This window comes from Chiloscyllium plagiosum, unplaced genomic scaffold (assembly GCF_037043375.1).
Source record: "Chiloscyllium plagiosum isolate Xiang-an unplaced genomic scaffold, Cpla_swu_hap1 HiC_scaffold_38, whole genome shotgun sequence".
NCBI lineage: Eukaryota > Metazoa > Chordata > Chondrichthyes > Orectolobiformes > Hemiscylliidae > Chiloscyllium > Chiloscyllium plagiosum.
In genome coordinates this window covers 81,505,413-81,532,593 of record NW_028270176.1, presented here as the reverse complement: position 1 = coordinate 81,532,593, position 27,181 = coordinate 81,505,413, and the positions used below count along the sequence as shown (strand labels likewise).

General features: G+C 41.3%; 1 protein-coding gene and 1 long non-coding RNA gene across 2 annotated transcripts in view; both read left to right on the top strand.

The window, feature by feature from the left end:
• The window catches only part of LOC148139710 (uncharacterized), a 49,991-nt gene extending 46,183 nt beyond the window's left edge, over positions 1 to 3,808 (top strand). Inside the window, exon 4 of the long non-coding RNA XR_015753564.1 lies at positions 3,629 to 3,808. This is a non-coding gene — a long non-coding RNA (uncharacterized LOC148139710). The remainder of the gene's footprint in view (positions 1 to 3,628) is intronic.
• Positions 1 to 27,181, top strand: part of LOC148139665 (uncharacterized) — a 481,109-nt gene that overhangs the window by 115,245 nt on the left and 338,683 nt on the right. The gene's annotated exons all lie outside the window — the stretch shown is intronic.

The window sequence follows — 27,181 nt, the reverse complement described above, 5'->3', positions numbered from 1 at the left end:
TTTAACTGACTCAACATTTTTTTTTAATTTGAAAGGAGCCACTAAACCTGGCTTTAAAGGGATTTCGTACCACTAGTGGCAATACGGCGTCCCCACGAGAAATCATCAAAGTTTTAGATTTTTTTTTCTGCCTCCTGCTTCATTCTATGTTGTGCCCTCTTCAGATGCTGTTGAGCTAACTCATCTACTCCATCTAATCTCTCCCTCACTTCACGTACATAATCCAAGTGTGAGATCTCCGAAGTCAGTCTTGTCAATTCATATTTAAATAGCTTCAAACGACTTCTCACTTCATGTACGAATATTAACTCAAAGGAAGTAAACTGAATAGATTTATTTGGGACATCTCTAATGGGAAACAATTTAATGGGACACCTTTATCCCAATCATTCAGGTAATCCTGACAGTACGCTGTTAACATGGTCTTCAGTGTCTGATGCTAAATTTTCAAGGTTTTTTGGGATTCAGGATGGGCCGCACCTGATTTGAACTGCTGTATTTCGAAGCTATCCATGACTTCCTATAACAGCTGAGCAGTGAAATTAGAACCTTGGTCTGAATAAATCGCTCTGCACAGTCCACAGCGAGTAAAGAAAGCTGCCAACGCCTCCACCTCCCTTTTTACCTTAACACTCCATAATGGAATTGCCTCTGGAAATCTGGTAGACACATCCATCATGGCCAGCAAATATTGGTTTCTACTTTTAATTTAGAAAGGGGAGCTACACAATTAATTATAAACCACGTGAAAGGTTCTTCGAATGCAGGAATTGCCCACAAAGGTGCTGTTTTTTTTTTTAACTGCCTGAGACTTACATACCATTTGGCATGTAACAAAAATTAACCACGTCCTTGTGCATTTCAGGCCACTGGAAATTCTTCTGTACCTTAGTCTGAGTCTTCCGTACACCTATGTGACCGCCTGCAGTTAGTTGATGTGCTACCCGTAACACTGTATGCTACCGGTAACACAATCTGTTGCACTTCGGCCCATTTCCCTTCTGCACTAACCTACTGTGGTCTCCATTTTAATTTTAGGATTCTATCTTTAAATTAATAACGTTCGATAATATATTCTGATTCCTTTTCTGTGTGTGTGCAGGTGTATGTGTGGGTATATATCTCTGGTGTAAGTGCTTGAGCCTTTCAGGACTAAACACCACTGCCTGACCCTCTGCCTGGTCAGGTTTCTTTCCTGCACCGTGACACCAAACAGGGTATCAGTTAACTGCACATCGACCCCTTTGTCTTTTTCTTTCGTTTTTTCCTTCCTGCTGTGACTTATGACAATGAGATCTGTTACTACACTTTCTGGAAAAAATCGTTTTTTCTTTTTAACTCCCTAGTTCTCTAATCTTCCTTTGCCTTCTCCACCACAAGGGGTGCCTATCCCACCTCGCCTCCTGCTAAATCATTCCCAAGAACAAACTGTATTCCTGGAACTGACACTCTGTCACTCACTCTCACTGTTACTTCCCCACTATTGATTTAGCATTCCAACCTGATGTTGCACAGGGAATGCTTAATTTCTGTCCCCATTCCATAAATTATCACGCTCTTGAATAACATGTTAGAAAGAGTGAAACTACTTCCATCTCTTACTATTAGAGGCCGAGAGAAACTGAGGGCTGCAATTGTTGGAGATCAGAGTTGAAAAGTGTGGGGCTGAAAAAGAACAGCAGGTCGGCAGCATCCGGAAGGCAGGAGAGTTGACCTTTCACGCACAAGTCCTTCATCAGGAAAGTGGGGGGTAAGGGAGGGGGAAGGGAATGAGAAATAAATAGGAGGGTGGGTGTGGAACTGGGTGGATGTTAGCTTCGAAGGCGATAGGTAGATGCTGGTGGGGTCTGATGGTGATAGGTTGGACAGGAGAGTGAAGTGGATAAGTGGTAAGACATTGGGACCCTCAAACTATACAGCATCAACGTTGAATTCACCAAAATCCAAATCTCCCTTCCCCAACCTCATCCCAGATCCAATCATTCAAATTAGCACAGCCCTCTTGAACTGTCTTAATTGTCCATCTTCCTTCCCGCCTATGCATTCACCCTACCCTCCGACATATCACTATTACTCTCACCTTCATCTTCCTATGGCCCTCCCAGTGACCCTCCCACCAGCCCAGCTCCCACCCTCCTATTTATCTTTCAGCCCCCTTGCCCCCCCCCCCCCCCCCGCCACATTCCTAAAATGGGTTTATGCCTGATACGTCGATTGTCCTGCTCTTCGCAAGTTACCTGATCTGTTGTGATTTTCTGGCGCCCAACTTCTCAACTATTAGATACTGAACAGATACTGTATCTTGCAAAGTTATAATTTCTTGTCCACCGCCCCGCCCCCCCCCCCCCCCCCCCCCCACCCCGAGTAAACTTTATCTACAGAGGCGAATTCTTTTCTCGAGATCAGGCACTGACTCCATACCAACCCCGGCTAGGCTGTGCACTTTCCTGCAGCTCTTTGGCACCATTTGGGGTCTCCTTTACCAGTTTCACTAATGCCACTGGCTTAGCCTCTTTTACCACATCTTTTCCCAACGTGTCTTCCTTCAACCACCAGCACTGTGTGTCCCAGCTTACAGCAGTGAAAGCTCATTTTCCCAGTGCCCTTCTAAAACCATAGGCACTGTAATTTTATGTAATTACACAGTAATTCCACTCCCTTATAGTGAGAACACCTGAAGCTTTCACCACCTTTCAACCCCTTGGACTTCTTTTTTCACCTGTGGTAAAGTATTGCCAGCGTGCTTTACTCTATGCTTTGCAGTGTAGGATCTCCCCTTCTCCCAATTTCTATCCCTCACAGGATGAAACTCCTCCGAGAAGCTAAATTTCATTTCATGCACCAATGCATATTTACCTGCCAAATCTGCCGCGCTTCTCACTTCTTGCAATTTCTATCCATTCACGTGAATCCTTACCAACTCTGGAAGTGAGTTTTTAAACACCTCTAGCAGAATAATCTCCCTTCGGGTCTCACAGGTCTTATCCATATTTAAGGTCTGCATCCATCTGTCTAAATTACTTTGTTTAATTCTTTCAAACTGATCTGGTTCCATCTCTGTTTCTGAACTTACTATCTGCCGAGTCAATTTTTGGAAAGAAATAAAAAAAGCTTTTGACTTTTTTTTCACCGAAATATGGCAATGTATTAACATAGTTGTATACATCCCGACATTCTCCCTTTATCTTCATCCTATTAATTTAACTTGCTTATCTAATTTCAAACTTCCGAATTTCAGATACTTTCTCTTTCTTTTTCCTCTCGTTCTCTTTCTCTTTTTTCTCTCTCTTTCTGTCTCTTTCATTATCTTCTAAGTCCAGTTGCCGCATTTGCAATTTAAGTTTTTTCTCACTCGACTGCAGGTGCTGTTTCTCTGATGCACCAAAGTGTTGGACCAATTCCATTACAATTTCAGCTTTCCTTTTGTCCCTGGTTAAACCCAATTCTAATCTATTTGTTAATTGTAAAATTATGCCCTTCCTCAATCTTTTTCGACTTTCTTGGCAAACTTGGAAATCATCTTCAAACCCCAGAACCTCTTTAGTGATGTTAAAAAGCCATTTCTTATAATTTAACCAACCACAAGGAATCAAAATTAAAAGAATTTTCTCACCTGTTTTATTTGAAGATCCAGGTCACTAACTGCCAAGTGATGGAATCTGCTGGCAACGTTCGTACCACAAATCTGTGCAAATCTGTCCTAATCCCACACGACAAGCCCTCAAGCTGTTATGATGTCGATGTCGAACCCCTCTGTTAATAAAAAACTCACACCCAGAAAAGCTCGCCTCGCCTCATAATCTGTTAAAACATGAGTGACATTCAACCATTAAAAGAAAAATGACAATTTATAAGTATGTAAATTAGCTCGCTGAGCTTGAAGGTTTGTTTTCAGATGTTTCGTTACCATGACGAGGTAACATAATCAGTTCGAGTCTCCGGTAACCCACTGGTGGTATGTATCGACTCTCTATTTATAGGTTTTGGTTTCTTAAGTTGGATTATGTCATTTCCAATTCTTTTTCTCAAGGGAAAGTAGATAGGATCGAAATTGATGCGTTTATTCATGTACTTCTGGTTAGAACGCCATGCCTCTACGAACTTTCGTGCGTCTTTGTTTTGCCTTTCTTACGATGTGTGTGTAGTCCCAGTCAAAGTGGTATAATTCTTTGTCTGCATGTATGGAAACGAGTGATAGTGGGTCATGTCTTTTTGTTGCCAGTTGGTGTTCATGTATCCTGATAGCACGACAACAGGACAGTTTGAAATGGTGGAAAAAACTATTTTATACACACTTTTTATCCGTGTGTGTTCAGATAAGGAAGATTGTTCGTATGTGTATAACACATTATGAATGAACAATGGAGAGACAGATAACAAAAAAATGGTGCACATGATGTAGAACATTTATAAAGCATTAAAGCATTATTTGATCCTCATCTGAAATGATATGTTCCCCTTCTCTCAACGTTCCCCCTTTTCTGGGATTCCTTACTCTTGTCTCCCATTCTTACCAGGATGTGTGCTATAAAGCTTGCTTATGGTGTCCCAATTTATTTCAGTTAATCCCCTTTCTTTCAGGAATTCAATATATTGGCCTGCTGGGTCTTGCTAAAGCTAGTGTCTGTCATATTATTGGAGATAAAAATTCTGGCATCAAACTATACAGAGGACCGTAGCACACAGGAATTGCCAAACCATTGAGGGATGTACATCTACTTCTTTCAATAATCTAGTTTTCTCATTTTTCTTACCTTCACATTTACATCCTGTCTCTCGTTATCTCTTTCTATCTAGTTACGAAATCCACCAATTATTCTTCGTGTCCCATCTCTCAAAACTCCTTCTTTCGGTTTATATCTATTGCTCTTTTCTTGATGTACTGTGATTATAATTGAGCAATATAAGTCAAAAGTCATTCTGGAGGAGCTGGCCAGAGTTAATTGGAAGGGAAGCTGAGCAGGGAAGACCATAGAGCAGCAATGGAAGGAGTTTCTGGGGATAATTCAGAAAATAATGAAATTCATCAGAAAGAAGATGAAATATACTCATGTGAGGACAAGGCAGCCATGAACGATAAGGCAAGTAAGGGACAGCATCAAGTCAAAAGAGAAAACATACACTGTGGTGAAGATTATTGGGAATCCAGAGAATTCATTGGCTCTGGAACGACATAAGGCTGGCTTCACTGACACTACAGAGCTCGTAATCGTGGTCAGGCAGAGAAACAGAGGGAAACACATTCACTTTAACACTGAAGATGGCATTAATGAAGGAAAAAGATTCAGATGAAATAAACAGTTGAATTAAAATCAGTTAAATGCTTTTGTGGAATGTGTCAGATCGAAAGCATGACTCGGGGAGAGACCGTCAGCAGAATGAGAATTTTAGAAAATGGAAGTATTCCTACATCAGAAACCAGAGTTGGTCACTGAGTACAGGGCTGATGGGCGAATGGGTCTCGATGTGAATTGGGGAACAGACAGCAGAATTGCATTGCAGATATTGTAGCTCAAAACTGCGTTTTCATACAGTGCTGTACACCACAGCAGCAGGAGAAGCAGAACAGCATTCAACCACAACTGGTAACTTTTTTGCCCAGGATAATCCTTCATTACCATCAACATGATCTATGGCTCAGTGACGAGTGTGGGTGAACGTGCCAAGGTCAGAACCACGTGAACCTAAATCTGATGCTAACCGATAAAACTACCAGACTTGACCAACAGATCTGATTGAAGCTCTGCAGTCCTGGCACATTTAGTCACAAATGGTGATGCATAATGAAACAAATGACGGAGGAAAGGACTGCATAAACATCCCCATCCTAAATAAGGGAAAAGCCCTGCACCCTCAGTGTAAAAGACAAGGATGTAGTATCTGCAACATCCTCACCCAAAAGTGTTGAGTGGATGATCTACCTCACCCTCACCATGATGCCCACAGAATCACAGATGCTAGTGTTCAACCAATTCGATTTGCTGCACGTGACATAGAGAAACAGCTGAACACAGTAGGTACGACAAAGGCAATGGGCCCTGACACCATTCCTGCAATACGACTGAAGACTTGTGCTGCAAAACAAGCCGTGTCCCTGGGGAAGAGGTTTCATTCCAGCTCCAACTCTGACATCTCCCTGGTAATGTGGAAAATTACCCAACTATGTCCACTCCCTTAAGAGAATAATAATTACAATCTGACCAATTTCCACGCCCGAAGTCCAATAACGATGCTCAAATTGGTGGGAGTTCTTTTGAACAGAGCTGTCAAGCAGCACAGGAATAACCTGCTCAGTGTGGTTTCTGATAGGTCCCCATGTGAAGATGGTGCTATTGGGGAAATATAATTGGATTACTAATGTAGACAATGATAATGCTCTGGCAGCTGGTGGAATTTAAAAACAATTAATAAAATATTGAGATATAAAATCTGGTGTCAGTAATAGTTACCCTGAAGCCAATGTCGATTGTAAACATCAGTTTATATCCCCAGTGTACTTTCAGGAAGTAAATCTCCCGTGCTTTCCAGGTCTGGCATAAAAGTGACTCTAGATGCACAAACATGAGATAAACTTTTCAATGGTCTCTGAAATGGCTACAAAATTATCATCTCTGCTTGTAATCTGTCTCACCCTGTCAGAGTTTGATATATTTCACTGAGGTATCCACTCATTTTGCTAAAGCACATGGAATAGAGGTTCAGTCGACCCAAACTCTGCTCCTTTCAACAAGCCTGTTATCCCAGAGATCAGTCTGGTCATCCTTCACTTTTCTCCCGCAGTGTCAGCATTGTCCTTTATTAGGTAAGGAGACCAAAACTGCCCACAATACTGCACAATGTTCGAGATGGGGTCTCATCAAGGGCCTGAATCAGTGGTGCTGGAAGAGCGCAGCAATTCAGCAGCATCCAACGAGCAGCGAAATCGACGTTTCGGTCAAAAGCCCTTCAGCAGGAATAAAGGCAGTGAGCCCCAAGCGTGGAGAGATAAGCTAGGGGAGGGTGGGTGTCGGAAGAGAGTAGCATAGAATACAATGGGTGAGTGGTGGCGGAGATGAAGGTGATAGGTCAGGGAGGAGAGGGTGGAGTGGATAGGTGGAAAAGGAGCTAGGCAGGTCGGACAATTCCGGACAAGTCAAGGGGACAGTGCTGAGCTGGAAGTTTGAAACTAGGATGAGGTGGTGGAAGGTGAAATGAGGAAGCTGTTGAAGCCCTCATTGATGCCCTGGGGTTGAAGTGTTCCGAGGCGAAAGATGAAGCGTTCTTCCTCCAGGCGTCTGGTGGTGAGGGAACGGCGGTGAAGGAGGCCCAGGACCTCCATGGCCTCGGCAGAGTGGGAGGGGGAGTTGAAATGTTTGGCCATGGGGCGGTTTGGTTGATTGGTGCGGAGATATTGCATTTGATTCCCTCTAACAAAAGCTTGGTGTGTATTTGAAATAGCTAGAGCCCAAACACTGAATCCTGCTATACCCCCCGAGTCCTCTGCTGTAAAACAAAATCGATTTATTCCTACACACTGTTTCCTGTTAGCTCTGCCATTCTAAACCCATGCCCTTCTGTTAGCCCCAGTCCCATAGGATTCGAATTTGCATAGTAGGTTTGGGACTTTATCAAAAATCTTTCTGAAAATCCATCCGTATTGTATTGATTGCTTCTCCATAGTTTTTCTGAAAGTCAGTCTCTCAAATATGATTCCCATTTTATATATCTCTGTTGCCTTTGTCTCAGCCCACTGCTTTCAGTTAACGTATTTTCTCCATAACGTATATTTGCTAATTGTATTCTAATCCCTTTTTCTCTCTCACCAGATTAAGCTTTCCTTGTATGGCTGGGAAGAATTTTTTTTTGTTTTGTTTTCTTCAGTGAAGACATAACTGAAATATTTGCTGCATAGTTCTGCCATTTCCCTCTTCTCCATTCTCTGGTTTCAGACTGTAAAGAAGCTGCACGTTCGTTTCCTTTACTTTTTGACATTGACGTACTTTTTAAAGCTGTTACAAGTTCACTCTTGTTACCCTTGTGCATACAGAGTGTTCTGAAACCCAAAAGTTCCTGTCTTAAGCTTCTCAATGATTGACCTTGCTCAATCATGTCCTCATCAGAAATACAGCACGGTCTACATTACTCCCACTTTTCTACACAAATATTATGACACTTCAAGACGTCATCCAAGTACTTTGTAACAGCTGTGCGGTTACCCGTGACAACTCCCTCTTCGGTAGTGCCTTCCAGACCTGAAAACCCTCTGGGTGAAAAATGATCCTCAAGTCCCCTCTAAATCTCAAACACTTCACTTTAAGAGTGTGCTCCCCCTTGTTCTTTGCCCTCTGACTAAAAGGAACAGCTGCTGTCTATCCAGCCTACCCATATCCCTCAAAATCTTTTCCTTCTGAATCACGTCCCCCTCAGCCTTCACGGCTCCAATGTAAACAACCCGAGCTTACCTCGCCTCTTTTCATAGCTGATATGCTCCATCCCAGGGAACATCCTGGCGAATCTCGTCTGCAACCTCCTCCAGTACAATCACATCCTTCCTTTAATGTGGTTCCCAGAACTACACCAAGTATTCCATCTTGACCTAACCAAAGTTCTGCCTAGCTCTTCTAATCCGTGCCTCGAAGAATAAAGGCTATGCTTAGCTCCCATTTTCTTTTTCAACTTGTGTATTAACCTGTCCAGTCACATTCAGCGACGTGTGAAGAAGCTCCCTCTGAGCTCCCTAGTGTGCTGCCATTTACTGAGTACTCCCCTGTCTGCTTTCTTCTTCCAAAGTGCATCACCTCATATTTATATGGGTTACATTCCATCTGCTATTGATCTGCCCATCTGATCATTCCATCTGTATCTTCCTGCAACGTAAAACCTTCCTCCTCACTGCCAATCAACTGGTCATTCGTTGTATCAAACACAAACTTCGTTATCACACTCTCACCACCCCTCCTCCATATTCACAGATACAACATTTATGAATTCCACAAATAATAAGGTGAAAGATCACACAACACCAGGTTTATCCTGGCCCAACAGGTTTATTCGGAGGCATGAGCTTTCGAAGCGCTGCTTCTTCATCAGGTGGTTGTGCACTTTGAAAGCTCGTGCCCCCGAATAAACCTGGTGTTGTGTGATTTTTAACTTGGCCACCCCAGTCCAACACAAGTAACTCCGAATCACAAATAATAAAGGGCACAACACTGCTCCCCGTCGTACACCATTGGACACAAACAGGCTTCTACCACTACCCTCTGTCTCCTTCCACTAAAGTTGATTTAGATGCAACTTGGCAATTCATTAATGACTCCTACCTATTGCCTGCTTATTCTGTTCCACTTGACACACTTGCTGAATTCCTGGGGATTCTCCCTAAACTTGCCCTGCCAGCAGATTTCCATGCCTCTGTATTAGTCAGTGCTCTCCGAGTGAAGAATTTCCTCCTCATTGCAGTCTTAAATGGCCTGTCCCTTATCCTGCCATTATTTGCCTTAAGTTAGGGTAGACATCCAGAGAAACATCCTGTTTATTTCCACCTTGTCATATGCTTAGTGAATTTTCTAAACTTCACTCCAATTACCTGTCGTTCTTTGAAATCCTAGAGAACACAGGCCGAGTTTCTGCATCAGACAATCTCACCATCTGAGGGACGGATCTGGAGAATGTCCATTGCACTTCCTCTGTGGTCAGCATATTCTTTCTCAGATTAGCTCACTAAAACTGTACATAATACTCCAGGTACAGTCTCACTAACCCTGTACACAATCGTCCAGGTACAGAGGATAGGTGAAAAAAGTAGAGGTTATGACTGGGTTGGTCGATGGGAAGAATGAATCCAGTTGGGAGATGGAAGATGGGCTGATCAGTGGAATGGAAGGGAGGAGGAGGGGCTGGGAATGTTTATAGGGGATTGGAGTGGAGGGTATTTGAAATTGGAGAACTCAATATTGAGTCCCCCGGGCTGTAGGTTGACCAGGCAGAGGATGAAGTGTTGTTACTCCAATTTGCAGTTTGTTTCATTGTGTCAATGGAGGAAGTCAAGGATGGCCACGTTGGAAAGGGCGTGGGAGGGGGAATTGAAATAGGCAGTGACTGGTAGGTCAGCTCAGCCCTTACGGGCCCAGCTGAGATGCTAAGCAAAACATCCCCTTAGTTAACATTTGGGATCGCCGATGTAGAGAAGACCACATTGGGAGCACCAGTTACAGTAAACTAGGTTGGATCCCAACACCTGGCACATTTTCCACACGGACCATTCCCTTCGTTAATCTTTGGTTCGTGCCACACTCCCCACCAAACCCTCCAATCCCCACTGACAACTGCCCCTGCAAACGGAATGCAACACCTGCTGGCACACAATCTCTCTCACCTCCATTCAGCGTCCCAAACAGTCCTTCCAGGTGATGCAGAGATTCACCTGCCTCATTCCAACCTAGTGTACTCCACCAAGTGCTTCCGATGTGGTCTTCTCTACATTGGGGAGACCAAACATAAACTAAGGACATATTTTCCCAACCATCACAGCCGGGCCCAAAGGGGCCGACATGAGCTCCCAGTCACCAACCATTTCAATTCCCCTTCCCTACTCTCCCCACCCCGACCATTTCCTTCTCTCTTTACCTGCAGTTCCCCTACCCCACCCCCAATCCTGAAGAACGATTATACCGGAAATATTTACTTCTCCACCGTCTGATGCTGCCTGGCTTGTTGTGTTCTCCAGCCTCCTGTTTGTCTATTATTACACAGGACCTTAAAGAGTCTAGTCAGCACAACACGCTGGTTAGCAGCTACCACGAGTCACCCAACAATGAACCTCTTCCCTGGGATGAGGAGGAGATCATGCAACCTCGTCGAGACTCTGACACACGAAAAGAAGGAATCATTCTGCCCCTCCAAACTGTTACACTGAAATAGGAAGATGTCATTGATGCTGCAACACGACACACCAATGAAGCAGAGACTGCACAGACAGACTGGCCCAAGTTTTTCCTCCTGCCTCCATTGCTATAGCTACACATGTGTTACATTAATGTGGTTTGCTGATGGAGAGGAGTACAACGGATGGCTTGTCCCACGTCGCAAGGAGGCATCTGCGATCTCTGAGAAGACAGGCTCGTCTTCGGCATGGAGATCAGAAACTTTTGGGAATGGCCAACTCGATCACAGTGCAGCTGCTGACATGTTTGTGAACAACATGTTGCTTAGTGCAGGGTCTCACTCCAACTGTTGTTGAGATGGAGAGAGTTCATTCAGAATCTGCAGTTCGCTTGCAACCAACAGGGGGTCTCCACAGAGAATGAAAACTATCAGACAGTCATGGAGTTTAACAGCAGGGAGACAGGCCCTTTAGCCCAAATTTGTTTATGCCAAACAAAATGTCCATTCATGCTAACTCCATTTCCCTGTACTTGACCCATATCCTGCTAAACCTTTTCTATCAATGTATCTGTACACATATGAAAACATGTACTGCAGGAAAACACGTCATATTTCACGCTATCATTGTTTTGTTTTGTGAATAATGAGTCCAGGTTCAAAACACTCAAGTTTTATTGCAATCACTTTTTAATCTTTTGCAGCATTACAGATTAAACACTCATTTCCTTCACATGCTCCTCATGGTACCATCACTGCAAGGATTAGTTTGGTCAAACTCCTTTAAGCTATCTCACTGTGGCAAGGAGATCATTCCTTATAATGGAGAGAAAATCTGTTCACAGTGCCCCACGTGCTGTCTCAATATCTCTCTAAACTGCAGGGAGGTGTCTTCACATCTATATTTGAATCATTTTTCAGTGAACGACATTATACAATATACTGTGCTGACTACTTGCTGCTCTCTATGAATTGTGTCAGTGACTCATGACCAAGGGCATTCAGCTCCTTTTCACCAAGAGCACTTCCCATCATTTCACCCTCTCGTAAATACAAAATGAGAAGGATGGTATGTTTTTCCAAATAATTTCTTTGCCTTGCGAAACGCTATACTTCCAGCATAGCTATGACAACAGCATCATCACTCTTGCCATTGGAGATGTTTGGAGATGCTGAGGAGGCGATGGCCGAGCTGTATTATCTCCGGATTATTCATGCAGCGACCCAGGTAATGACCCAGAGCACAGATTCAAATCCCACCACACAAATATTGGAAGTTGAGTTCAATAAAATATCATGCATTAAGAAACAATGAAACGATTGTCAGAAAAACCTACCTGGCACATTGATGCCCATAAAGGAATGAGATCTATCATCTTCACCTGATCGGGCTTATATGTGACTCTCGACCCATAGCAATGTTGTTAACTCTCGGCTGCCGTTTTAAACGTCCAAGCCCAACCACTCAGTTATTTCACTCACTAAAAAGTCTCAAAGAAATTAAACCAGACGCAACTAAGCATTGAATGCTTACCCCCCACAGACTGCCATGGTCAGGAAGGCAGATCACCAACAGCTTCTCAAGGACAACGTAGAAAAGGGATTGCATGCTGTCCAACGCCCCATTAATGATTTTTTTTTTTGAAAAAAAGATTATTATTCTTAGGAATGGGAGACAAAAGGACATAACTCACTTCAAACCGTGACTTTGATGTATACCTTACATGGACAGCATTTTCGTTAATATGGCAACAGGAGATAAATAAATAAGATTAATCTTGATTTTTATTTCCATTCCAGCTGGTCATCAACAATCCCTCTATTTGCTTCTTTCCCTCTATCTCTCTCTTTCTCTATCTGTTCAACTCCCTCCTTCTCCCCTTCACAACAGACGTCCCTGTCACCAATATCAATCACACTATTTCCCAGTTGTGTGCAGTTCTGATGGATGGTCATTGGACTCGAAATGCCAACTCTATTTTTATCTCGATCCGAGGCTGCCAAATCTGCTCAGTTTCTCTGGCACTTCCTATTTCTTCTGATCTCTCGCATCATTCTTTTTTTTCCCCAAACTTTAGTGTTGTCATTATATAGGATGTCTGCAACGCTGTTAAGAGCACCGTTTGTTGACCTCACTAAATGCCCTTTAATGTGAGGCCATTCCTTAAGTCAGTATAGAGCAAAACACATTGCTGTGGACCTGACGTCGTCCTTATCCAGACCAGATAATAATGTTAGCTTTCTTTACCAAAGGACATCAGCGAAATATATAAACATATTGACAAAATGCTAGTGGGGTTATATTAGTGAAATTCGCTTTTATTTCCAGTTCCTGTTATTGGAGTTTAAGTTCTCTCATTGTCTGAGATAGGATTTGAAACAATGTCTTTAGTGTAGTAACCTAGATCACTGAATGACGTGGCCAGCGACATTACTATTCTGACACAGTGTGCCTGACATGTGATTACTTTCGAGACAAGAACAAGGTCATGATGGAAACATTGAAATGGAAAGAGTGATTAGAAGAGAGCTGGAACCATGAAGTCTGAAATTTTCCAAGGCATGTAATGGTATATTTAGCAACCGAACAAACGTCAAGCTGTGGAATGGGGATACCACAGAGCTGGTGGTGGGTCTGTTTGTTGATGGAGAGAATGTGAAGACATAAATCAATTCAGGGTAGAAAGGTACTTCCGGATTGTGAACAGCCTTGTCCTCAGATGTGTGTGAGGTCGGGGTGTGGGCGGTTTTGAAATTTGTGGTAATGAATGGATTTGCATTTGAAACTGAAGACAGTAGTTTCCAACTTTGCCAAATATAGTTAACAGAAATAGCACTGAAGTTCACCATGGCTTATGGGATTAATAAATAGATAGAGATGGGGAAACTTACCAGGAACACCAACAATAGCGAGCATGGGATAGTAACCAGCCTGAATAATCAGCAGTACACCGTGTATCCGAAGTGGTAATCTGTCCCAATAACAGGAAACATAGATAAGACCCCAGGATAAACTCCTGTCCATTGTTACAGCATTCCATCCTCGGGTTCTCAGATTCTGAACCATTGGTGCAACATTCCAGTCTACTGTTCTCAGATTCTGATCCATTGTTAGAATATTCCAGTCTACTCTCAGATTCTGACCTCTCCTCTGTCGGTCTCTGCAACTTCTGATTCTTGTTAGTGTTGCAGGTGATGCATCGGCTGCTACAATGGTATAAATTATTGCAAGAAACCCCTTACTAATAGAAGAGGGAAAACATCCAACGACATCATTAGGGATCCATGGAGACTGGCATCAATCACAGTCACTGAACAAACAGATCCAGTTAACCCCTTTCACTATGGTACCTTCAGATCACAAATGACAACTGGACTTGATTGAATGTTGACATCGCTGACTATTGGTCACATCTCCCATCACAAATTGCTCTTGTGAAGTTAGTTGTGGGGGAGAATGATGGATGTTTCTTTATCACAGGCTCGATGATTCTGCTGTGTTGTCCGTTTGCAATGCTGTAACCGCCTGAACAACCTCCCCCACCCTCCCAACAGAGCCACGCACAAAATACGCGATCTAGATATTAGTTAAAGTGCTGATCTCTCCTCAACTAGACCAGACGCCAGCCAATAGATTCTCACTGGGCATATTTTCCCTGACCATACACAGGAAGTGTGGATCTGTCTGGATTTTCCTCTCGTAGCTCTAATAAAACAATGTTGAACCTTCAACACATAATGCGATTCAGCTTTGTTTTATGTAAACTCACAAACACTTGAATACATTTTATTGGCTTCAAAGCAGTAAGACTTACATTTACTGAATTCAGTTCAAAGCCATATGTGCCATGTTGTCACAAAACCGGTCCATTTACAAGGTTATGTTGTCCTTACTTTTTTACAGAGAGTCTAAATGAACTAAGATTCAAATATGTCTAAACTTTGAAAGTTTCATTGGGATCGTTTTGTTTATATTTAACAGTTAATGCCTCAGCCAGAAGCCTTTTTTAGTATTTAATAAGAAATTTGGACAATCAAGAGGACGTGGCCAACTCTCCAATTGGACAGGCCTGATCAGTTCTGGGGTTAGTTCAGTCAAGGTCACTGATGGAACTGGACGCTCTCCCCCTCCTTCTGTCCTTCTGACCTTATAACCTGTAAGCCTTTGTGTCAGTTTTACTCTTGGTGCTAAGGGGTTTGCTTATTAAGATTGTTGCAAGTATTTTGTAACAGGATCCTAAAGTCTGGATAGCCTGTCAGGTTTATATAGGATTAGTTATTCAGGCATTCTATTTAAGGTTTCTTGTGTTTCATTCGGTAATGTGGTAAATAAATGCTATTTGTTTAAAACTCGGCAGTCTGACCAGCTAATTCACTCAAGGAAGATCCACTGTACACTAACTTTTAACAAATAACAAAGTTACGGTCTGGGCTAGTTGCTTAAAATCTTCTGTGGGGTCGGACCTGTTCCATAACAGAATGGGAGCCATTTGCGGGATTTAGGCAGCGAGTGGCAAGTATTAGTGTCTTTTATTTCGTGTGTTTATTTGGTGGGGAGACAGAGCTTTAGATAGCAATGACTCTTGCAGGAACCAAGGATGTTTTAGAGGTGGAAGAAGTGATCATGGCATTTTTAACATAATTCACATAAGTCCAAGCTGCGGGAATTAGTAGACATGCTTGCGTTTAAGCTACCTCCTAACGTGAGGAAAGATGAGATGATTGCAGCAGTAGCTCAGCATTCCAAATTGCTGGATTCCCCATCAGGATTTGTAGAGATGAGCAAACTTCAATTGCAAATGACGCAGCTTGAGTTAAAAGCGGAAATGAAGCAGTTTGAGTTACGGCTAAACTCAGAAGAGAAAGAAAGAGAATGAATAGGTTTAGCGGAGGAAAAAAAAAACAATGAATGTCCTTAGCAGGAGAGAAAGAAAAATAGAGAGGGTTTGTGCTTCAGAGATGGACACTTAGAATGGAAAGTCAGCTTAAAAGGATGGGGATGAAGGCTGAAGGTGAGCTTAGTGAAGAACGGAGAGAGGATGAGCAAAACCATAGTAGTCAAAAGCCTGGTGAGAAACGTTTTAAATATATTCAAGCCTTGCCTAAATTTGATGAGTAGGATATGGAAACCCTTTCCATTTCATTTGAAAAAGTGGCTAAACAATTGCAGTGGCCAGTGACCATGTGGGTTTTCTTGATCCAAATAAAACTTGTAGGTTGAGTTCGGCAAGTATTCGCAACACAACACTATCAGATGAGGGATCTGGGCTGTATGAGGAGGTAAAGAAAGTGCATATGAGCTTGTGCCAGAATCCAACAGACAACGTTTCAGGAATATAATGAGGGATCCTGATCAAACATATATTGAGTGTGAAAGGATCAAACAAAGTAATTTTGATAGCTGGAAAAGAGCTTTACAATGCTCTGAGTGAGGCAATACTTTGGATGAGTTCAAAGATTCACTGCCTGACATAGTGCAAACACATTTGGAAGAGCATAGAGTTAAAACGGCAAGGCTGGCAACTTAAGTGGCTGATGATTATGAATTGATCCATAAAACATGGTTTTGCTTCTAGAATCAATTTCAGTCCATGAGGGATAGAAACTGGGGCAAAGAGAAATCCTCACGTGGGAGGGAAAGGTGGATCTCGGAGAAGGTCATAAGGATAACTTCGCACAGGCTAAAAAGTAAACACTTGAAGGAAACAAAGAAGTTAAAATGGTCCGGTACTTTCATTGCAATAAATTATGTCACATGAAATCACTGCATTGGAGGGTTCAGGAAAAAAAAATACAGATGCAGGAAAACAGGATAAGTTTGGAAGTTTTGTTGGGGTGGTAACAGAAAGCACAGTGGAAGCTAGAAAGCTGCATCGGAGAATATAAGCTGATCAGAGGTTTGTTAAAGAGGAAGTGGCAGATCTGCTTAGAAAATATACCTGCAAAGGGAACATTTACAGACATAGGGCATGTAAAGAGGATGCAATATTAAGGGACACAGGACTCTCTTAGTCTGTGATGCTGAAAGATCAGGAGATATATACTCCAGAAGGACTATTTCCAGAAAAGGTAGTGCTAAAGGGAATTCACCTTGAGACAAAAAAGTGCATAATGATTTAAAGCGAGGATAGAGTGTCGAGAAAAGTGTGGAGAAATTGTGGTTGGAGTATTGGACAAACTCTCAGCTCCAGGAATACAATCTATCTTTGCAAAACATACAGCTGAGTCACTGGTAGCAGTACTGCCGACTCTGGTTGAAAAGCCAGTGGAGACGCAGGTAACTGAAGTAATGCAGAAGTCTAATCCTGGAAGTTTCCTGAGTGTGGGTAACGAAGCCAGTTGAAACAGGAGATATCAAAAATGTAAAGATAAGGAAGCGGAAGTGGCATTTAACGAGACTTTGTTCCATCACATAGTTGTGAAAAAACTATTGAGCAAACAGGGCATCATGCAAATATTTTAGTTCATTTAAACTAATTGAATTACAGCAGAAAGATAAAAGGTTAAAGCAATTTTATCAAAAAGCGTATATGTTAGAAATTTTGAATGTATCCCTGAGTGTTATTAACCTAAAAATGATGTCCAAATGAGGAAATGGAGACTATCACATACTCAAGGAGATGATAATTGGGCAGAGGTTCAACAAATCGCATTGCCAATGGAATACAGAAAAGTGGTGACGTGGATGGTGCATGAGAGACCACCTAGAAGTCATCTCGGAGTGAGGAAAACACAGGCTGAAACACAGAGACACTTTTACTGGCCTGGACTGCAACAGAATGTAGTTGAATTTTGCCAGACGTGTCATTAATCTCAGGTTATTGGAGAACACACAAGTGATAATAAAACCTGCGCCTTTCTTAACTATTCCTGCATTTGAACAACCTTTTACAAGAGTCTTGATTGATTGGCGAGGTCCCCGACCTCAAACAAAAACGTGGTCACCAGTATTTGTTAACAATAATGGATGTATCGAATAGATATCCAGAGGCCATCCCAAGATGCAGTATCACAGCTAAAACAATTGCAAAGTAATTACTCTGTTTTTTTAAAAAATAGACACAGACTACCAATAGAGATACAGTGAGGTCAAGGTTCAAACTTCACATTTAATTTATTCACTATGATATCTTAGGAATAAAGCAATTCAAATAGACTGCATACCATCCAAAATTGCAGGTAGCGCCAGAAAGGTGATATTAAACATTGAAGACCTTGTTGAGGGCTTATGATCTGGATTATCCAGATGATTAGTGAAGGGGATTCCATTTGCGCTTTTTTGTGATCAGGGATGTACCAAATTAACAGGGCAAATTCGATCCATTTGAATTATTTTATGGATATTAAGTGAGAGGACAATTAACATTGATTACGGAGAAAATGGTAAATCAGAATTAAAAGGCTACACATTTGGATTAGGTCTCAAACTTTAGGGAACGATCAATAGTGCCGGGGAGTTGGCTGGACAGCATGTAAAAGTACTGCAGCATGCAATAAAGCAGGAAGCGGACAGGAAATTTAAAAAATGCAATTTTGAGATCGGGGATAATGTATTACTGTTACTTTCAGTTATAGGTGAACCATGAAAAGCAAGGTTTGTGGACATAATCAAATACAATGGATATAGAGTGAGGATAACTACTTGATGAGGATTCCAGAAAAAAAGAAATCTCACAGCGTATGTCATGTGAATATGCTCAAAATGTACTTTGATAGGGAAGGAAAGCCAGAGGACAAGGTGTTAATGATTACGGCACAGAAGTAAGAACTAAGTTCAGAGGATTCTGAATCGGATATTCCTCAAATTAAAGTGGACAATGAGATACTTGTCTAAAATTGGGATGATTTATTGATTTACCTTCATGAGAAAAATTGAAATTGTCAGAAAGCGTTATTACGATCACATGTGGAATTACGCAGATATTAACTTGGAAGTATTCACCTAATTGTGCATAATCTAGCTATAGGAGATGTTGTTACGATTAACCAACATCCTTACAGGCATAATCCTCTAAAGTTGGCACAGGCTCAGAAGGAGATTGAATGCAAACTCTAAGATGACATAATCAACATATGTTGCAGTGACTGGAAATCACCCATAGTCATGGTGCCAAAGCCAAATGGCACACAACGGTTATGTGTGGACTATTGTAACGTCAATGCAGTTAAAAAGGTTGAAGTACACCGAGTTCGACGGTTGGAAAACTGTGTTGAAAATGTGGGATAAGCAACTTACATTTGGTATGAAAAATGTGCCGGCCACATTTCAGGGACTAACCAATAAGTAGCCGGATTATCCAACCTGTGGTTTACATTGATGACCTTGTGATTGTTAGTGACTCATGGAAGGAACACTGCAGCATCTATCAGACTTGTTCGATCGACTTCGGAAGGAAGACTTAGTGGTAAACCGAGCGAAAAGTGATTTTGCCAAAGCAAATGTCACCTTCCTTGGCCATGCAATTGGGCATAGATAAATGGTGCCATGAGATTTAAAAGTCACGGTAATTGGGGAATTTCGCATCCTGTTGACAAAAGGAGCAGTTCCTGGGATTAAGTCAATTTTATCGAATATTTGTGCCTCATTTTCGCAGTGTGACTGCCCACTCACTGAAGTTTTAAAGAAAGGCAAGACGTTTCAGTGGACAGAGGACTGTAAGAAGGCATTTGAGGCATTTGAAATATGTGTTAACCACTGCTCACGATCAGACACACCTGATTATGCAAAATCTTTCAAGGTGGATTTAAAAGCAAATGATGTCGATTTCGGTGTTGGGCTCTTGCGGGAAGATGACTAGAAGACAGAGAGACCTACTGGGTATTCCTCCAAGGAGTTCAATGTTCATTAGTAGAAATATTCAACAGCTGAGAAAGAGACTGTGAGCTTTGTGTTGGTATGACAACATTTTAGTGTTTATATTAACAGCAATGTATCGGAGACAACCATTTTCACAGATCATAACTCAATGAAGTCTTTTTGAGAAATGTTAGGACAAAAATGCGAGACTGTTTAGCTGGAGCCTGTTGCTACAGCCATTCAATTTGAAAATTGTGCATGTGGCCTGTCTTGAAAAAATTATCTCCAATGCATTGTTGAGACTTGAGTGACAAATGGAGGCACTCAATGATGGAAGTACCATGCACTCAATCTGGATGTAATTGTGCATGTTTGCACGTTTATAGTAAACGAATGTACATGCACATTGTAGTGTACGAGCTACGATTTTTGGGAGTTTTGAAAACTGAAGCCATCTTGGATATTGAAGATTCAGTTTTATATTGGGGATGTTGTCACACAGGTGGTACCTTTACAAGGTTATGTGGTCATTGAATTTTTTCAGAGAGGTTCTAAACGACCCAATATTCCAACGTGTCTCAATTTTAAATGCTTCATTGTGTAATCGAGGGGATACAGCCAGCTCTCCGGCTGCACAGGTCAGTTCAGTTCGAGCGTTATTTGAGTCAGGTTCACTGTTGAAATTGGACGCTCTCCCCCTCCTTCAGTTCTCTGACTTGGTAAATTATAAGCTTTCTTGTGTAATTTTTACTCTTTCTGCTCGTGGGTTTGTTTATTGGGATTGTTGCAAGTAATTTGGATCAGCATCCTTAATTCGAGGTAGCTTGTCAGTTTTAGATAGGATGAATTATTCAGTTACGGTGTTTTCAGCTCGTTGTGTTTCATTCCTTATTCTTACAAATACATTCTGTTTGTTTAAAAGTCGGCAGTCGAACAAATAATTCATTCTGGGAATATCCACTATACACTTCCCTTCAACAAATGGCAACATTACGGACTGGGCTACGTGCTTAATAATGTTTTGAGTGGTCGAGCCTGGTCCATAACAATGTACAATAACCTTGTTTATTAAAAGTCATGAATTAATGAGTAAGGGATGGAATGAATATGAAAATGGCTATAAGACAGAAAGGGCTGCGGGCAGTGGCTGAGGAGACCTGAGGGGAGTGCAGCAATATCTCCCAGGCACTAGTATTCAGCCATTACTGTTTCTGACAAATGGAATGAAATACAGTGCAGAGCAAGATAACAGACGACCTTTGGTACATGGAATGCTGAACGACAATGTGAATGGAATAAGACAATTTTAAATGTGATGTACATCATTATATTTTATATATAGACTGTTTAATCACAGGTTATACAGATAGTTAAGATTGTTTATATCGGGACGGGATATACAGAAATAAAAACAGACACAGATTACAAAATGTATTGGGTTACATGAGTTGCAGCAGAGTAAGAATGAAGACACAGCTCATAGTTAGCTGGTACAGAGATGATGGGCTGCATGACAACCATCTTTGTTGTAATTATTCAGAGAAACGTATTGAAAATGTTCAGAGACTGAGGAGACAAGTCTCGTCATAAAACACACAGACAATATCATAATTAATAAACTATTCCTACTTTTCATCAAGTGTAGCTGTCTCTAAAAGGCCGTTTAAATCAAAATCACATTGGTGAGATCCACGCATTTATTTTCAGAACTTAAAGAAGAAACAGACTCTAGTGTAATACATGTGTCACTGGCTCAAGTGATAGGAACAGGAATGGAGCATATTGTCCAAATATAACCAACATCCAGACCAATCAAGAAAAAGCAAAATATTAGAGCAAGTCGAAATCTGAAATGCAAATGCAAAATGATGGAGAAAAGCAACAGATGACACAGGATCTGGGCAGAGAAACAGAGTTATCAAGTTTTATATGAACCTATCTTGAACAAGTTATGTTGGACTCAAAAAAAGTTAATTCCATTTTTCTCTGTCCCGATACTGCCTGAGCAGTGGGGTTTCTCTCCAGCACTTTCAATTGGTGCAATAGCAGGAAACAGAGTAATGGTGGGCGGTTGTTTTTCGAACGGAAGGCTTCTGCCCAGCAGTGTTCCACAGAGGTTGGTTCTGAGTTTTCTTTGTTTGTCATTGATGTAAATGATTTGTGTGAGAAAATCGAAGGCATGGTTCGTAAGTTTGTGAATGACACCAAAACAGGTGGCACAGTGGACAGTGAAGAATGTTTTCTAAGAATGCAAAAGGATCTTGATGAAATGGGTCAGTAGATTGACTGATAGCAGATAGACTTCAAGCTGGATGAATGTGAGGTGCAGGTAATAGTGTGTGTTTGTTGCTGTCTGTTGCACCAGGAAAGGGATGATTTTATTTCCCATCTCCTGGGTTCATAAACATCGATATCCTTCATGATCTTTGAGAGGCCTAACCTTTTCTATGGTTACCCTCTTGCACAATATTTTTGGATTACCCTTAACCTTATCTGCCCATGCTAACTCATATCGCCTTTTTGCTTTCCTGATTTCTCTCGAAACAATGCCCCACACTCTTTATATTGTCTAAGAGATTAAATTGAATAAAGTTGTCTATATCTAAAGTAAGGTTTTCTTTGATTCTTAAATAAAATCTCAATAACTGTAGTTGTCCATTGTTCCTTAATCTTCCCTTCACTTTAACAGGAACATAATGCCTCTCAACTCCCGTCGTCACAATGTTGAATGCCTCCCACTTGTCAGACATTATTTTACCTGCTGACAGTCTACTCCAATCAAACTTGATGAGTCCTTGTCCCATGCCATTAAAACTTTTGGTACTCCAATTAAAAAAAAGTAATGAAAGGCTTATTCTTTTACATAACCATTATGAAACTAATAGAATTATGATTGCAATGCCCAAATCATTCCCTCACGTTTACTTCAGTCACTTTCCCTGCATTTTGCACAAAAGAAGGCCTAGTTCTGCTCCTTCTCTGTTAGAATCATCCGGATATTGATGAAGAAAATTTTTTTGAACATATTTGACAAATTCTTTACCATCCAACCCTTTAATGCTGTGGTCGTCCCAATTAATTTTAAGAAAATTAAAATCCCCCATTATTACAACCTTATTAAGCTTATATATATCCGAGATTTCCCTACATGTTTATTTCTCAATTTCTTTCTTACTGTTGGAGAGCATATGGTACAATACAATCAACGTGTTCTTTCCTTTCTTCTTTTTAATTTCGACCAATATATTTTCACTGGACGGTTTTTCACAAAAGAGCATTTAGTGCAATCTGTTCAAAGTGAATTTTTTTTTTCAATACTACCTGCATATTTTAGCTGGATAATTTTTCAGAAATGTCTTTCCCAATTCCAGCAATAATTTATTCTTAATCAAAAATGGTAGACCGCCCCCTCCCTGCCCTCCGCATATATTTTCCACCCTTTCTATGACGCTTTATAGCTGGAGCATTGAATTGCCATCTCTCAGCTTGAACATCTCTCAGGCGAAAGTGAAGACTGCAGATACTGGAAGTTAGAGTCGAGAGTGTGGTGCCGGAAAAGCACAGCAGGTCAGGTAGCATCCAAGGAGCAGGAAAACCGACGTTTCAAGCAAAAGCCCTTCATCAGCCCATTCCTGATCAAGGGCTTTTGCCCAAAAGGTTGATTGTCCTGCTCCTCACATGCTGCATCACCTGCTGTGCTTTCCCAGCACTACATTTTCGAGTTGATCGTCTCGCAACCAATTTTCTGTAATACATATGATATCCCGATTCCATGTTCTTAAACATGCCCCGAGTTCATCAGCCTCCCCTGTAAGTCCCCTCACATTGAAAGAAATGCAATTTCGTGCTTCAGAATTGCTATATACTTTTGATTCTCTCGTTATTGTTTTTTAATTGACGTGCTCTCCTCACGTTCATAAACTTCTCCATCCATCCTACCATTTATGATTCTACTTGGAATATCCTCCTTGTCAACTCTATCAACATAAAGTCTCCCTACATAGAATGAGCAAACCTCCCTGCTAAAATATTGGTTGATTTCCAGTTTAGATTAGACCAATCCTTTCTGAACAGGTCATTTCCAATCTAAAATAGATTCCAATTTCCCAAAAATCGAAATCCCTCAATAAAACAATAGCTCTTCAGCCATTGTTTTTTTTCTCCGTTAACCTTTTGTTACTTCCCAGTTGGGTTTTGCATTGGGAGTAAACCAGAAAGTATTGCTTTAAAGGTTTTATTATTAATACTCTACGTCACCTCTTAAGTTCACTCTGTACTGCTTTAATCTTTCCCTAAAAATATCATTCCTGCCAATAACTACAATAATGTTTCTCTACTCAATCTCACCTTTAACAACGTGCTTGAAATGTTTCGAGACGTTCTTAATCTTAGCACAGGGAAATCAACAAAGCATCCTGAATTAGCGGTCACTGCCACAGAATATTCTGTTCATGCCCCTGATAGAAAAGTCCACTGAAGCAATCATTCCACTAAATCTTCTCAAACGCTGCTGAACATAAGAATCATTCCAAGTGTCCAATAATTGACTGCTCTTCCATTTTCCTCAGAGAGACAATCCCTTTCAGCTGTTCTAAAAGCTGAAAAGCATTTTTTTCCAATTCTGCCAGCCATCCACTCTGTGCCTTATATGTGATCTTAATAATGTTATGCCTAAAAGCAGAACGTTTTTACGAAACCTTCTGTTACCTTTCATTACCTACAGACAATGTTAAAATTGAAAAATATATACATATACGTATCAAACATAGAAAAATGAAACAAAACCAACCATTTAGCTAATTAAATTAATAAAAAATATTTCTCTTCAATGAAGTCCGAGAAGAAAATAGTCTTCTCCAGAGCTGAAAATGTGTACGATTCTCCGGATTGAAGGTACACCTCCTTATTTTAATTAATTATTTTTATAAAACAAAAAAAAACTTCTGCAGTGTAATAAAAGAAACTATTTAAAACAAAAATAGACGTTTATTTTTTTTGCAAACCACCCTTAAACAACTCTTTTTAAAAAATGTTCATTTGAAAGAAAATTGAGAGTTTTTTTTTGCTGTTTTGATTGTTTTTGAAAGTTAATAAAACAAAATAGAAACAATTATGTTAAATTAATAAACTATTATATCAACTGCAAAAGGACTATATTAAGATTATAACTGTCTGCATTCCCAGGAGCAGCTAGAAGATCCACGCTGCTCTAAGAATATGTTTTGAAAATGTTTTTACAATATGAAGAAAAGTGGCATATAATTTAATAATTTGTTTCCAGTTCAAGGTAGACTTGACGATATGATTTGATCTCCTTCTGTAAGTCTATATACAGAATTTAGTTGAATCTTTATCCTCATCACTCCAACTATTTCAAACAAAATTATGAGTCTATCTCTATCGTAGAAACGGAAACTTTCTTCAGCTCTGACTATTGCAGGGAACGACACAAAGAACATTATCCACGTCCATGCGGAACATAAGTGTTGCAGTGAAAGCCATCTAAACCTAATCCAATACTAATTACGTACAAGCTTAATTAATAAACATACAGAGGAGCATAGTATAAAAGTAGAATTCAGCTCCATGTCCAAAATAAAATTTGTGGCTCCCTCATAAAAAAGAACTCAACTGCATCACGCTGTAAATTCACCAAAATAGGAAAAAACAAGAGAATTGAATTCTCAATGCTTTCCCTGGGAACAACATCTGAAGAACAGGAGAAAATCAGGGCTTAGTTGTGAACTTCATAAACGATGATGATGATAATGGGAGGGATGGAGTTTGGAGGGAATGATAAATAATTTTGTGGCTGACAGAAAGATGAGATGGTGGTTCACAGTGATGAGGAACGTGTGAGGGTACAGGATGGTATAAACCGGTTGTTCGGGTTGACAGATCAATCGCTAATGAAATTTAACATTGATACTTCTCAGAAGTAACAAGACAAGATTGTACTCAAACTGAACACAGGCTGGATTTACTTGATTTTACTTTTAAACAAAGAAGGCTGAGAGGTGCTCCTGATGGACGTGTTGAACAACATGAGGGGTCCAGACAAGGAAAACAAAGAGCAGCTCGTCCCCTTACTCGAAGGCTCAATAATAAGGAAATAATTTATTGAAATGATACACTGTTTTTTTTCCATTCAACTCGTCAATGTGACTGAAAATGTGTTGCTGGCAAAGCGCAGCAGGTCAGGCAGCATCCAAGGAGCAGGAGAATCGACGTTTCGGGCATGAGCCCTTCTTCAGGAGTCCTGAAGAAGAGCTCATGCCCGAAACGTCGATTCTCCTACTCCTTGGATGCTTCCTGACCTGCTGCGCTTTGCCAGCAACACATTTTCAGCTCTGATCTCCAGCATCTGCAGTCCTCACTTTATCCTCACTCGTCAATGTGCTCTAACACAGGCACATTTTCCTAATATGATCCAAAGACCAATATTTGCCCGTTCTTTGGCTTGTCTAGACCTATATAAAGAATTAAAAGGGACTTATCTCGGGAGTCGGGCCTCCATTTGCTGAGAGGTGTGAGGGAGGAGTGTGTGGGAAGTCATGTATTTGTGTGGTTGCGTTACCTGAAACAGTACTCGGGTAGTGTCTCCCACCCATCTCCTCCTCTGACCAAAAAAAAAACTTCTGTGCACCAGATTGGTAAGATAGTGAGTTTATTTTTTATTCCTTATTTTTCAACAATCTCTATGGGAATTTAGAATCATGGGAATGGAGGTGAGGGCAGTTGAATGTTCCTTCTGCAGAATGTGGGAGGTAAGAGTCACCACTCGTGTCCCTGCTGACTACATCTGTGGCAAGTGCACCCAACTCCAGCTCCTCGAAAACCGCATTAGGGAAATGGAGCTGGAGAAGCATGAACTTCGGATCATTCGGGAGGCAGATGGAGTTATTGTGAGGAGTTACAGGGAGGTAGTCACTTCTCAGGTACAAGAAAAAAGCAAATGGGTTACAGTCAGGGGATAGAAAGAGAACCGGCAGGCAGTGCAGGGATCCCCTGTGGCCATTCACCTCAACAATAAGTATATCTTTTTGGATACTGTTGGAGGGCTTACCAGGGGAAAGCAGTGGGGCACAGGGCTCTGGCATAGAGTCTGTCCCTGCTGCTCAGAAGGGAAGGGGAAGAGGAGCAGAGCAGTAGTCATTGGGGACTCCATAGTTAGGGGGACAGAAAGGAGGCTCTGTGGGGACGAGAGAGACTCACAGTTGGTGTGTTGCCTCCCAGGTACCGGGATTCGTGATGCCTCTGATCGTGGTTTTGGGATCCTTAAAGGGGAGGGGGAACAGCCCCAGGTCGTGGTCTACATCGGCACCAACGACATAGCTGGGAAGAGAGATGGGGATTTAAGGCAGGAATTCAGGGAGCTAGGATGGAAGCTTAGAGCTAGGATGAACAGAGTTGTTGTCTCTGGTTTGATGCCCGTGCCACGTGCTAGTAAGGTGGGACAAGGGAGACAGAGAGAGGAATTGAACACGTGGCTACAGGGATGGTGCGGGACAGAGGGTTTTGGAT